This window comes from Ctenopharyngodon idella, chromosome 24, assembly GCF_019924925.1.
Source record: "Ctenopharyngodon idella isolate HZGC_01 chromosome 24, HZGC01, whole genome shotgun sequence".
NCBI classification, from domain to species: domain Eukaryota; kingdom Metazoa; phylum Chordata; class Actinopteri; order Cypriniformes; family Xenocyprididae; genus Ctenopharyngodon; species Ctenopharyngodon idella.
Window position 1 is genome coordinate 3,550,336 of NC_067243.1, and position 12,003 is coordinate 3,562,338.

General features: G+C 40.4%; 1 long non-coding RNA gene across 1 annotated transcript in view; it reads left to right on the forward strand.

Annotated features, from left to right (window-relative positions):
- Positions 1 to 2,463: 2,463 nt before the first annotated feature.
- LOC127507833 (uncharacterized) overlaps positions 2,464 to 12,003 on the forward strand; it is a 35,653-nt gene continuing 26,113 nt past the window's right edge. The window contains exon 1 of the long non-coding RNA XR_007928466.1: positions 2,464 to 2,563. This is a non-coding gene — a long non-coding RNA (uncharacterized LOC127507833). The remainder of the gene's footprint in view (positions 2,564 to 12,003) is intronic.

The following is a 12,003-nucleotide window of genomic DNA, read 5'->3' on the forward strand; positions in this document are numbered from 1 at the left end:
GATCTTACTTTAGTGATGGAGGTTCATCTAGTGTTTATTTCCTGTTGCCATTTATAATGACTGTTGTTGTTAAAATATATATATATAGGGCTGTTGATTTAACACGTTAATTTTTACCGTAACTAATTAATCTAATTAACGCTAAAGTTAAATCAACAGCCCTAATATAAGTGTTACAATTTTTAACGCATTTAACGCACTTGCCCCGCCCCAGACCTATGTAGGTCATCTGACATTTCATACAGATGATGACGAATATGATGCAGAGCCTATAGAATGCAGTCAGAAAGTCCCTAAAATTCAAGATATTGGTGCAAAAATGCCCATGTTTGAGTTTTTGTCTCATATTTAGATCGTATGAGTTGAGTAATATCACACGAGTAACAGAGCGCCACACTACACGAGTGCTGCTTCTGTCACAAATATAACGAGTGCAAATGCGATAGCCTACTGATTTTATACAAGTAAATAAGAAGTTAATATTGATTTATATTAGACACAATATTGTCTGTTTTGTTCAGTTTTGCCAGTGAAACTATAAAAACAAAGCAGAACTGTTCGTCTCCGTGCAATACACAGCTGTGTTTCATTTCCGCGTTTTGAATGAACCGAGTGAAACCAATGATTCAGCGGACCATTCATAAAATACTTGTTGGACTTGAAGCGGCGCTACACAGACCGATCGGTGTATGACATCAAACTACAGCGGCTCTGCCATTTGATCTCTACTTTGATGTCGTCCACCGATCAGTCTGTGTCGTCTGACAATCCTGAAGAGAACCATTTACTTCACTTGTGAATGAATCAGCCTTTTGAACGAATCAAATGAATGAATGAACAACTTAATCATTAAGACATTTACCGCCACCCAGGGCCGCCATGAAGAGTTTTAAGAAGAGTTTTCATGAATAGTCTTCTTCTTCTTTTTTTTTTTTTTTTTTTTTTTGACGTTTAATAAGATATTAACATTTATATTATTTCAACATTCCACCTCCAGCCCGAAACACGATTGTTTTAAACCCTTTGACACGTACGATCACACCGGTGAGATTAGAATGTTCAGTGCGTCACTGATAATTCAAACATGCTTTCGGGCTTTGGCTGGCGGGAAAAAAAAAAAAAAAAGACGCGCTTAGTGCTCTTCATATAGGCTATCACAACTCTTCAGTGTTTTCAAACACATAATGTTTATTTGAGGACACCTTGACAAAGGCTACTAGCTGAAACGTTGGTGAATAAACAAGCCTATATGCTTCAGTGAGTGTGCAGTTGTTTCCCTTTAATTAGACTTATTTTTTCAAACATAGACATTAAAATGACATACTACTTAAAAAAAAAAAGAATAAAAAAAGTAGTTTTTAGTTTTGTAGTTTTTATAGTTTTTTAAATTCCAATCCATACACTGATGCCTTTGGAAGCTGCATAGGTATCCTTTTAATTATAATTTGACTAAGTGTTTTATTCATATCAGATACAGATGTGTATGAAACAATAAAGTTTACTCTATTCTTCTCCCAGTTCACCAGCCACTTAGCCTAATTTCATGTATTTCAGGGAAAATGGTGGAAATTTACGTTTGTCTTCCTGACAGGCACTTCTTTCCATCTATCCTATTCTTTTTTATGCAGTTAACACGTCATGCGCTGTATTTTAAAGTGACGAGAGAGCGTGCTCACGTTCACTTCTTACTTTCTATAATTCACAGATTTAAATTGTATTTTACTACAATATAATTAGTTAACATTTTCGTGTATGTAAGAAGAAAAAAAAAAAAAAAAATCACACACACACACACACACACACACAAAAAAAAAAAAATCCAAAGTCGTGATTTGGGGCCCCCTAGCGTCCTGGGCCCATATGCCTGGCATACTCTGCACCCCCCCTAACAGCGCCACTGCCGCCACCTACTGGCAGTTTTAGTTTCTTATTTAGAGTCTAATTTTATTAAAAAAATAATTTCATATTTCCATATTAATTAAAAATATATAAATAAAGGTATAGTCCCCCAAAAAATGACATTAATTATAATTTACTCAACCTCATGGTCCAAAAGTTCATGTGTAAAAAATTCTATGTTGAATCAAATAAAATATTTCTTTCTGAAGCTACTTTGTGTAATGTCTATTTGATGCTTTACACAATAATGACTTTTGGGGTTAATTTCTCAGCCAAAATTGATGTGTGATTAAATTGCGATTAATTAGATTAATTAATCGCCACATCATGTAATTAATTAGATTAAACATTTTAATCACTTGACAGCCCTAATACATACACTATAGTGTGTGGAGTGCCGCGATGTGAGCAGGATACAAACCACACAAAAACAGATTAAATTCACAAACAACCGGAGTCCTGACTGTGAACATGGGAAATCTCACAAAATCTCTCACATCAAATGTGACTTTAGACTAAAAAAATATGGTGGACGACCAGCAACAAGAAATGCCGATAATGGTTTAGACTGACTTTTACAGAAAATTTGCTGAAAAAAGGGGATGATGTTTGGATGAAGCCGTGGAGACGGTGTGAACATGTACTTTAGATGTTACAGCTGGAGGTGAGTCTTCCGTCAGCTCTCTTTTTGACTGGGTGTCGCTTTATTTCACGTGATAATCTACAGAGCGTATGCGCATTTGTTCTCGGGTTCCCCCACACAACATGATTTCTGATTGTACATTTTCAAAATGATAAAATATTTACGATTCACAATCAGGGCGGCTCCGACAGTCTTAACCAGAGGTGTAAAGAGTACCTGAAAACCATACTTGAGTAAAAGTACTGATACCTTATTTCGAAAACTACAAGTTACAAGTAACCAATTCCAATACGACTTGAGTAAAAGTCTTAAAATATCTGATTTTAACAGTATTTAAGTATTTTACTCGTGCTGAATGTAGGCTCAGAGATGCACTAGTCCTGAGAGACGTGCCAGTGAAAATAAGAAACAATTGATTTGTAAGATGAGAAATCAAGTTTATTTTCTAAAATCAAAATAAAACTGAACACCTCAATGTTGCAATAAATCAAGGTCGACACAACAACCTTTTAAATGTCTACAAACTCTCAAGTCTCAGTTGAGCTCAAGTGCACAGAAAGGCCATAAGTAAACCAATATCCTTCAAAACGGTCTTGTCAATATAGCGGATAAATAAAAAAATGTTATGTAAAATTAAATAGTCAAAGTCTACTGTATGTGCTGGTTTGAGCCTCATCACCAGCTGCAGTCATTTCCTCATCTAATAAATCAAACATCTGCGATCAGCAACTACCTGCTAATGTCCTTGTTGACAAGTTTTGGGTGAGTAAAGGCAAAATGCACAAGACAGTACCTTAAATGACTTTAGATGGCGATATCGCTTCTTTATATCAGAAACAAACTGCTGCAGAAAAAGTTAGCTGCCATGAAAACGTCTCGGGTTACTTGTGTAACCCTGGTTCCCTGAATAGGGAACGAGACGCTACGTCATATGACGTTATGGGAACCTTCTGCGTGATTGCGTCGTGAAGCACTCTTGTATCTAACCAATGATGAGACGAGACGTCAGAGGCGGGTGACGTCACGGACCAGGAAACTATAAAGCATACCCAGAACAAAGAACGCTAGCTTCTGGATTATGGCTGAAGCAAGACGCTCACAGGTATGCCAGGGATACGGCAACGCGACGTAGCGTCTCGTTCCCTATTCAGGGAACCAGGGTTACACAATTAACCCGAGACGTTCCCTTTCATGGGAACTGTCGACGCTACGTCATATGACGTTATGGGAACACTGTCCCAACTACGCCGTACAACCAAGTACCTGTCTGTTATCTTGTAGACAGAACTGACGACCCCGGAGTGGAGCCTATATCCAGGTTATAAAACCTAATAAATGTGTGCTGGGATGACCATCCAGCTGAATCACATGTGTCATTAATGGATACTCCTGACATTAAGGCCTTTGAGGCCGCCATACCCCTAGTAGAGTGGACACGGACAGCTAATGGAGATGGCTGTCCGGTCGCCTCATAAGCAAGTGAGATAGCCTCGACCACCCACTTGCTCATTCTCTGCTTAGATGCTGGGCCTCCTTTCTTAGGAGATCCGTAACACACAAACAATTGATCTTTTTTACTCCACAGGGCAGCTCTGTGGACATATGCATCTAAAGCCCTCACTGGGCAGAGCAGATTGAGTTTCTCCTGATCCGAAGTTGTAAATGTAGGAGGATAGAAGGCCTGAAGTACGATGGGACCCGGGACGTTGGTGGGGACCTAAGCACATAGCCTGGTCTAGTGTGCAGGAACGCTTTGACCATTCCAGGTGCGAATTCCAAACACAAAGGAGCAACTGAAAGTGCTTGAAGATCTCCTATTCTTTTAAGAGATGAAATAGCCAGTAGAAATATGGTATTTAGGGTGAGGAGTTTCTCTGAAACTTCCTCTAGTGGTTCGAAGGGAGCCTCAGCTAACCCTTCTAATACCACGGCCAAGTCCCAGGCCGGAGTCCTTGTACGTACTGAAGGCCTCAGCCTCAGAGTACCACGGAGGAAGCGTATAAAAAAGGGGGGTCTCGACCTACCGAGGAATCCCCCAGAGGAGCATGGCCGAAATGGTCGCAACATAAACCTTCAAGGTTGAAGGGGATAAAAACATCCGAGAAATTGTCTTGGAGAAATTGAAGCACAAGGCTAATAGAAGAGTGGACAGGGTCCACATTGCTTTGTCTACACCAAGTAGAGAACAGTTTTCATTTATATGCATACAACTTCCTCGTGGAGGGAGCTCTGGAGTGGAGTATGGTCTCCACAACCTCAGTTGGGAGACCAGCATCTATGAGCCTGGCCCCCTCAGAGGCCAGGCCCACAGTCTGCTCCCACTTTGATGCCCTGGGATATAAGCTGCTCTCAGTGAGAGGAGCTTCCCATGGGCCCACAGGAGGATCCAACGGGCCAATTGCATAGTTGGCGAGACCGCAGACCCCCCTGATGGTTGATATGAGACCACCGACATGTTGTCCGTGTGGACCAACATGTGATGGGCCCTCAGGTCTGGGAGGAAGTATTTTACTGCAAGAAATTACCGCCATCATTTCCAGCCGATTTATGTGCCAGGAACTCTGATGGTCCTCCCAGAGACCCTGAGCTGAGCGACCACTCATGATCGCCCCCCAGCCGGTGAGGGAAGCATCCGTCGTAAGCATTACGCGACGACAAGGAACCACCAACACAGGTACCTGGGACAGGAACCAAGGCTTTTTCCACACGACCAGAGCACGAAGGCATCGCCGCGTGACTTTGATCGTGCAAAAAGGATTTCCCCTTGGTCCTGAGCCACCACTGCAAGGGTCTCATGTGCAGCAGGCCAAAAGGTATCCCGTTGGACGCAGCTGCCATGAGACCCAACAGTCTTTGAAACTGTTTAACAGTGAGTGACTGGCCTAGTTTCACCCCATTCACGGCATTAAGAATGGAACTCACACGAGCAGGAGACAGATGTGCCTGCATCGTGGTGGAGTCCCAAACTACCCCTAAGTAGTTGGTAATTTGAGCCGGAACCAGCACACTTTTCTTGGCATTGAGCCTCAGCACAAGCCTCTTCATGTGTGACAGAACAACATCTCGATGTTGAACTGCCAGATGTTCTGTTTGAGCTATAATCAACCAGTCGTCGATATAGTTCAGTACGCGGATGCCCTGGAGTCTCAGTGGAGCCAGAGCTGCATCCACGCACTTCGTAAATGTGCGGGGTGATAAGGCCAAAGGGAAGAACCCTGTACAGGTAAGCTTTGTCCCCGAAAGCAAACCTGAGGAACTTCCTGTGTTGAGGATGGATGGATACATGAATGTAAGCATCTTTCAGGTCTATCGCAACAAACCAGTCCTCGGACCTGATCTGTGGGATAACCCTCCATCCTTCTTTGGAACAATGAAGCACTGGTTGTAAAACCCTGACAGCTTGCTGGGAGGAGAACCCCTTCTATAGCTCCTTTTTGCAAGAGCGTCATAACCTCCTGTTCCATTACCAGAGACTGCTCGGGGGCCACCACTGTGGGAAGGACCCCAATAAACTGGGGCGGGCGAGACCCGAATTTGTAACCCTTTTCTATTGTGAGCAGCACCCATTTTGAAATATTTGGGAGAAGTTTCCATTCTGCCAGAAAATTTACTAAGGGAACCAGTCTCTCGAGACTGGCCTCTGGTGTTTTTTGAGCACTTAATTCGGCGCCCTGAAACGGCGGACCGGCAAGGAACAGCCGAATCAAGTGATGACCGGCCCTCCTCGGAGGGTCAGTGGAGACCGCTGCGCCCTGAAGCACACTGGGTGGCAGGGTTAGCAGAACGGCCCCCTGAGGGCGCCAAAAAGGGATGGGTACCAAGTATTTTAATACCCGACCCTCTCTGGAGGGGGCTGCCCTCCAATGTCCCTCGCCACTGGCATCAGGACCTCTTCGAAGCCTTCTTGGTGATAATTACAGTCCGCAGATCTGTGTTACCCCACAAAGACTTCAGCTGTGTCGCCTGTCCCTGTCCCCAAGCTTTCTGCGGGGGAGCACGGGTGGCGACACTTTCTTTGGATGAACGGTCAGACCAGTGCCCTGAAACGGCGAGCCGGCAGGGAACATCTGAACTGACCGCTCTACAACCCTCCTCTTTCTTGAAGGAACACTGGAAACCACTGCGCCCTGAAGCACACGAGGTGGCAGGGTTGGCAGAACGGTCTCCTTTATTTTCTTTTAAATTCCTCAGAATTTAATGCATTTTAATGTATTCAATATTTCATCTAATCCTCAAATTAAATGCAGCCAGATTTTTTTGAACAGGCTGAATATATTTAGAATACAAAAGAATTATAGCTCGTAATAATTCGCAAGGTATTTTAGGGAAAGAGAGAAAGGGAAACTCCTGTCTACTCAGTTCCCTCCAAATATAAATACATATATATATATATAAAATTACGGACACGTGATCTATGCGCAGCCTCGGCAAACGCGAGACCCGAGCCGTATATTCTCTCTTGCAGACTTAATCTACGCGCTGCCTCGGCAACGCGAGATCCGAGCTATATATTCTTTAATGAAAACTCAATCCACGCGCTGCCTCGGCAAGCGCGAGATCCGAGCCTTGCGTTAGACTTTTATTCCCTCGAGAATAAAGCCAACAGGAGTGGAGCTAAAAAACTCCCGCTAGTGCATGCTTCTCTTCGGGACATTTTTATGAATGAACACTGCTCACTGCTCAAACTGCTGTTCACTATTGATTTGTTATAAACGTGTGATTTTGAAACACGATATGTGTATGAGGTGGCGAGTCCTCAGATCGATATCACAATATCCACCTCCTCAGAGCTGGACATGTGAAATACCGGTGCCTCAACCCGGGGGAAGAAACCGCAGAGCGTGCTTCCACCTGGGAGACGGCACTGAACCTGGCAGGTAAGGGCAGAGAAAGGGCGGCGCCCGTCTCTAACCCCTCTGTCAGATCCAATTGTGAACCCCACGAATGGAGCCTACGCTCTGCCTCAGCAGAAGCGGGACCCGATCCGCGGGGAACACAGGAACACAGTGTCCTGAGAGTGAGTTTTTTACAATGCGCACAGACAGCTCCCTCAAGAGCTGCCTGGGCATGCTCAACTCCCATTCAGCTGCTGTTTTTCGCCATAATACGTGTCTTTTTTATATAAATATATGGATTGGTGTGTCCTCAGACGAAGAGATTGTGACTCGTTTATGTAATAAGACAAACAACACCAAATAAGACACACGATAACACAGAGCGCTTGCTGAAGACAACAGAAGCTAGCGTTCTTTGTTCTGGGTATGCTTTATAGTTTCCTGGTCCGTGACGTCACCCGCCTCTGACGTCTCGTCTCATCATTGGTTAGATACAAGAGTGCTTCACGACGCAATCACGCAGAAGGTTCCTATAACGTCATATGACGTAGCGTCGACAGTTCCCATGAAAGGGAACCTGTTGTTTTTACAGAAAAAATCTGGCAGCTGTGGTTGCTAGAATAATTCAGTAAAAAATACATTAAAATTGTAAACAACTTTACACTACATTTTAGAATAAAACTGCATAAAAACATCCATTTTCTGCTGAACTGAAATTAAAGACTCAAAAACTTTTATTAAACAAATAAAAATTTATTAAACAAAGCAGTTAACAAACGTCATTTCTCAACAAACTGTACAAGTTTGTAATATGTAGTGTACTTATTTTACAAACAATACAATAAGAGCATATGACAGATTAATGATCATCTTATTGGAACTGAAAAAGGAAAGATGGAGGGAAAGAGATGAAAGGAAACAGATGAGAGAGTGTAAAAAAAAGAGAAAGAGAGGGCAAGAATGAGGAAAATGCTTTTCTCTTTGAAACTCTAACAGTTGTATACAAACTCATCTGTTACAATTTTGTCTGAAAAATTATCTTGCCTCCTAATCTTAAAGAACCTAACATAGGAGCTGAAACAAACCTTTAAGCTGGTAGTGTGGCACACATCATTACATCATAAATCCTACTGACCATATCCAGAGTTTTAAACATCACGCCACTCATGATCTGAAAGTTCCTGAATCAAGGTAAGGACTCTTGGGTTCACGTGAAGACGGGATGTGTTTGTCTTCTCCACTTTGGTGCCCTTCTCTGGGTTGATGGAGAAAAAACACCTTGGGAAAGAAAAACAGACAACTGTATCAATTATAAAATAGCTTCATTAACAGAAACAATAACATCACAATCTTCTTTATTCAAGTTATAAATAATCAAATATTTGAAGTATTAAAGGGGTCATGATTCGAGAAATCTAAATATTCTTGATCTTTTGAAATGTAAGAGGTCATTGTACCATTAAAAAAAAAAAAAAAAAAAAAAATCATGTAGGCTTCAGAACTAAAAAATTCCTTGTTAGTCCAAAAACAAGCATTTGAATCCAATCTCAGAAAATAACTTGTTCTCATTGTGACGTATCTGATCAACGACACCTAACATCAAAAGAAGACCGATACAGGATCACTGGACTAAAAATAACATTACCTTCCAAAGGATCCTAATGCTAGGAAAATGGTTATTTATTTTCAACTTTGTGAATGTTTCAGTAGAGCATTATGTTTTTGTTTGGTACAATTCACTGTCCTTTGGTAAATCAGTCGCAATTTCAGGGCAGAGATTTTGCAAACAGAGGACAGTAATGACACAACATGTAAGTAACCATGTTAATTATAAGGCCTAATTTGCAATTAGTAATTTCTGATATGTAATGATTCACATACACCATGTGCAGAATTATTAGGCAAGTTGATTTTCTGATCATGTATTTTTTCCAAGCACATTTTACCCATTCCAAACCACATCAATCTTAATAACTATCTCAAACTCAATTTATTTATAAAGCACAATAAAACAACGGTGGTTGACCATTGTGCTGAACAATATCAATAAAAAAGCAAAAACAGAAAGAAAAACAAAATAAAATGTCAATAAGACAGATAAAAGACAAATACTGCCATTAATGGTTAGGCAAAGCTCATTTGAACTCATTGATTATATGCCTTCTCAAAGAGACAGGTTTTTAGTTTTACTTTGAAAAGCGATTTTGAAGAGATTAATCTAATAGAGAGCGGTAGGCTGTTCCACAGCTTAGGGCCGGTCACCTTTTGTCTTCAGCCTAGATCTAGGGACCAGTAAGAGATTCTGATTGGACGATCTTAGCTGTCTAGCTGGAGTGTTTGGTACTCAAAAGGTCCATAAGATAGGAAGGAGCTAGTCCATTTAAAGCCTTAAAAACAAAGAGTAAAATTTTACTACTATTAATTTTGTATTTAATCATTTATAAGTGATATATAATTGTTCATGAAGGCTGGAAGTGAAAAACGCCTTACATTCAGGTGTGCATAATTGTTAGGTGTGTTTTATTTTAAAGTTAAAATGAGCCAAAAAAGAGATTTAACTCAGACTGAAAAGTTAAAAATTATTAAATGCCCATGAGAAAGATGCAATCAGGGCTTAAAAACGAAAAAAAAATTTCAATCGTTCCACTCCGAGCAGAATCGGTATTTTAACGTTTCTGTTCCAGCGTTCCTTTTGTATTATAAACGTTCCGAAACTGGTTTGATTGGAAAAAAATAATGGTTAATAACATTATTTTTATTTATTATTATTATTATTATTTTTGTATGTAGCCTACTTAATAATAATAATAATAATAATAATAATAATAATAATAATACATACAGCATGTGTTCTGAAGATGAAAGAAAGTATTAAGGTTTGAAACAACATGAGGGTGATTAATTAATGACAGAATTTAAATTTTTGGGTGAACTAACCCTTTAAACCTTTAAAGGGTTAGTTCACCCAAAAATGAAAATTCTGTCATTAATTACTCACCCTCGTGCCGTTTTACACCCGTAAGACCTTCGTTAATCTTCGGAACACAAATTAAGATATTTTTGTTGAAATCCAACGGCTCAGTGAGGCCTACATAGCCAGCAATGACATTTCCTCTCTCAAGATCCATAAAGGTACTAAAAACATATTTAAATCAGTTCATGTGAGTACAGTGGTTCAATATTAATATTATAAAGCAACGAGAATATTTTTGGTGCGCCAAAAAAAACAAAATAAGGACTTATATAGTGATGGGCGATTTCAAAACACTGCTTCAGGAAGATTCGGAGCGTTATGAATCAGCGTGTGGAATCATGATTCGGATCGCGTGTCAAACCGCCAAACTGCTGAAATCACGTGACTTTGGTGCTCCGAACTCCAGATTCGACACACTGATTCATAACGCTCTGAAGCTTCCTGAAGCAGTGTTTTGAAATCGGCCATCACTATATAAGTCGTTATTTTGTTTTTTTTGGCACACCAAAAATATTCTCGTGGCTTTATAATATTAATATTGAACCACTGTACTCACATGAACTGATTTAAATATGTTTTTAGAACATTAATTTTTTTAATGTTTTTTAATCTTTTTATATGATGTACCTTTATACACTATGTCTGTGGACACACTAGTATTGATTTCTGAAAAGCTCAACTCTCTCACTGCATGTTTAATTGCGTCACTGTAAAGGTTGGGGTAAAAAGTGCAACTGTCTTTGACCTGCAGAAGCTGACTGCATCCTGGCCCAGCTGAAATATATGCCTGAAACATCTGATGTTTTCAGATAAAGTTAGGCAGATGTTTTTGAAGTTTTTCAAATGCCTGGCACATCTCTTGAAGTAGCTGTGTTTGCTTTCGAAACGGATCGTCCATAATCGAATCAAGGGCCCTAATTTAAAAATTAGTGCTGGATAGTGACGCAAAAAATGATGTTTTGGTTTTAGTGGACTCTCAGGAAATAAAGACTTTCTTGATTCCAAATATTCTTGGATTAGAATGTCAAGATAGGCTACCTGTGCTGATGAAAACTTTTGCGCACAAATCATATTAACAATATCTTTAAGCTGGAGAGTTAACTGCCACACATCATCTTCTGGATTTTGCACTTTGTCACCAATTAATACAGGAAGCAATCTTAAGAAATTCCAATTCTGAATGGCTTGCCCTGAAAGCTTGGGCACCTCAAAATTGACAACACATGGCTTTGTGAGAGCATCAGCTCCTTTGTACTTGAACTGCTTGATGCGCCGGTTCAAAATTGAATATGTAAGCCATTGCTTTCTCTTAATTAAATACTTCAAGTACAATGCAACATCATAGGACAAAACACCCTCAAATATGTCATGGCCTAAACAAGGTGGGAGACCAGGCTGGCAAACATGAAAAGATTTCAGAGTATTGAAAACAGAGTTTACCTTTATGCCTTTGTTGTCTTCAGTTTGTAGATCACAAACCGCAGAATTGTAATTGTCAGGGGTGCGCTGTGGACCACAAACATTTGGGTCATCATTTTGAAACTCGTTTCGCGCGATTTCTGCAAAAGTACTTAGAACGACTGAAATTTTCAGTAAACCCACCAATGCTGTGTGAACCTAAATTATCACCGGCAATACAATACAAAGCTCCT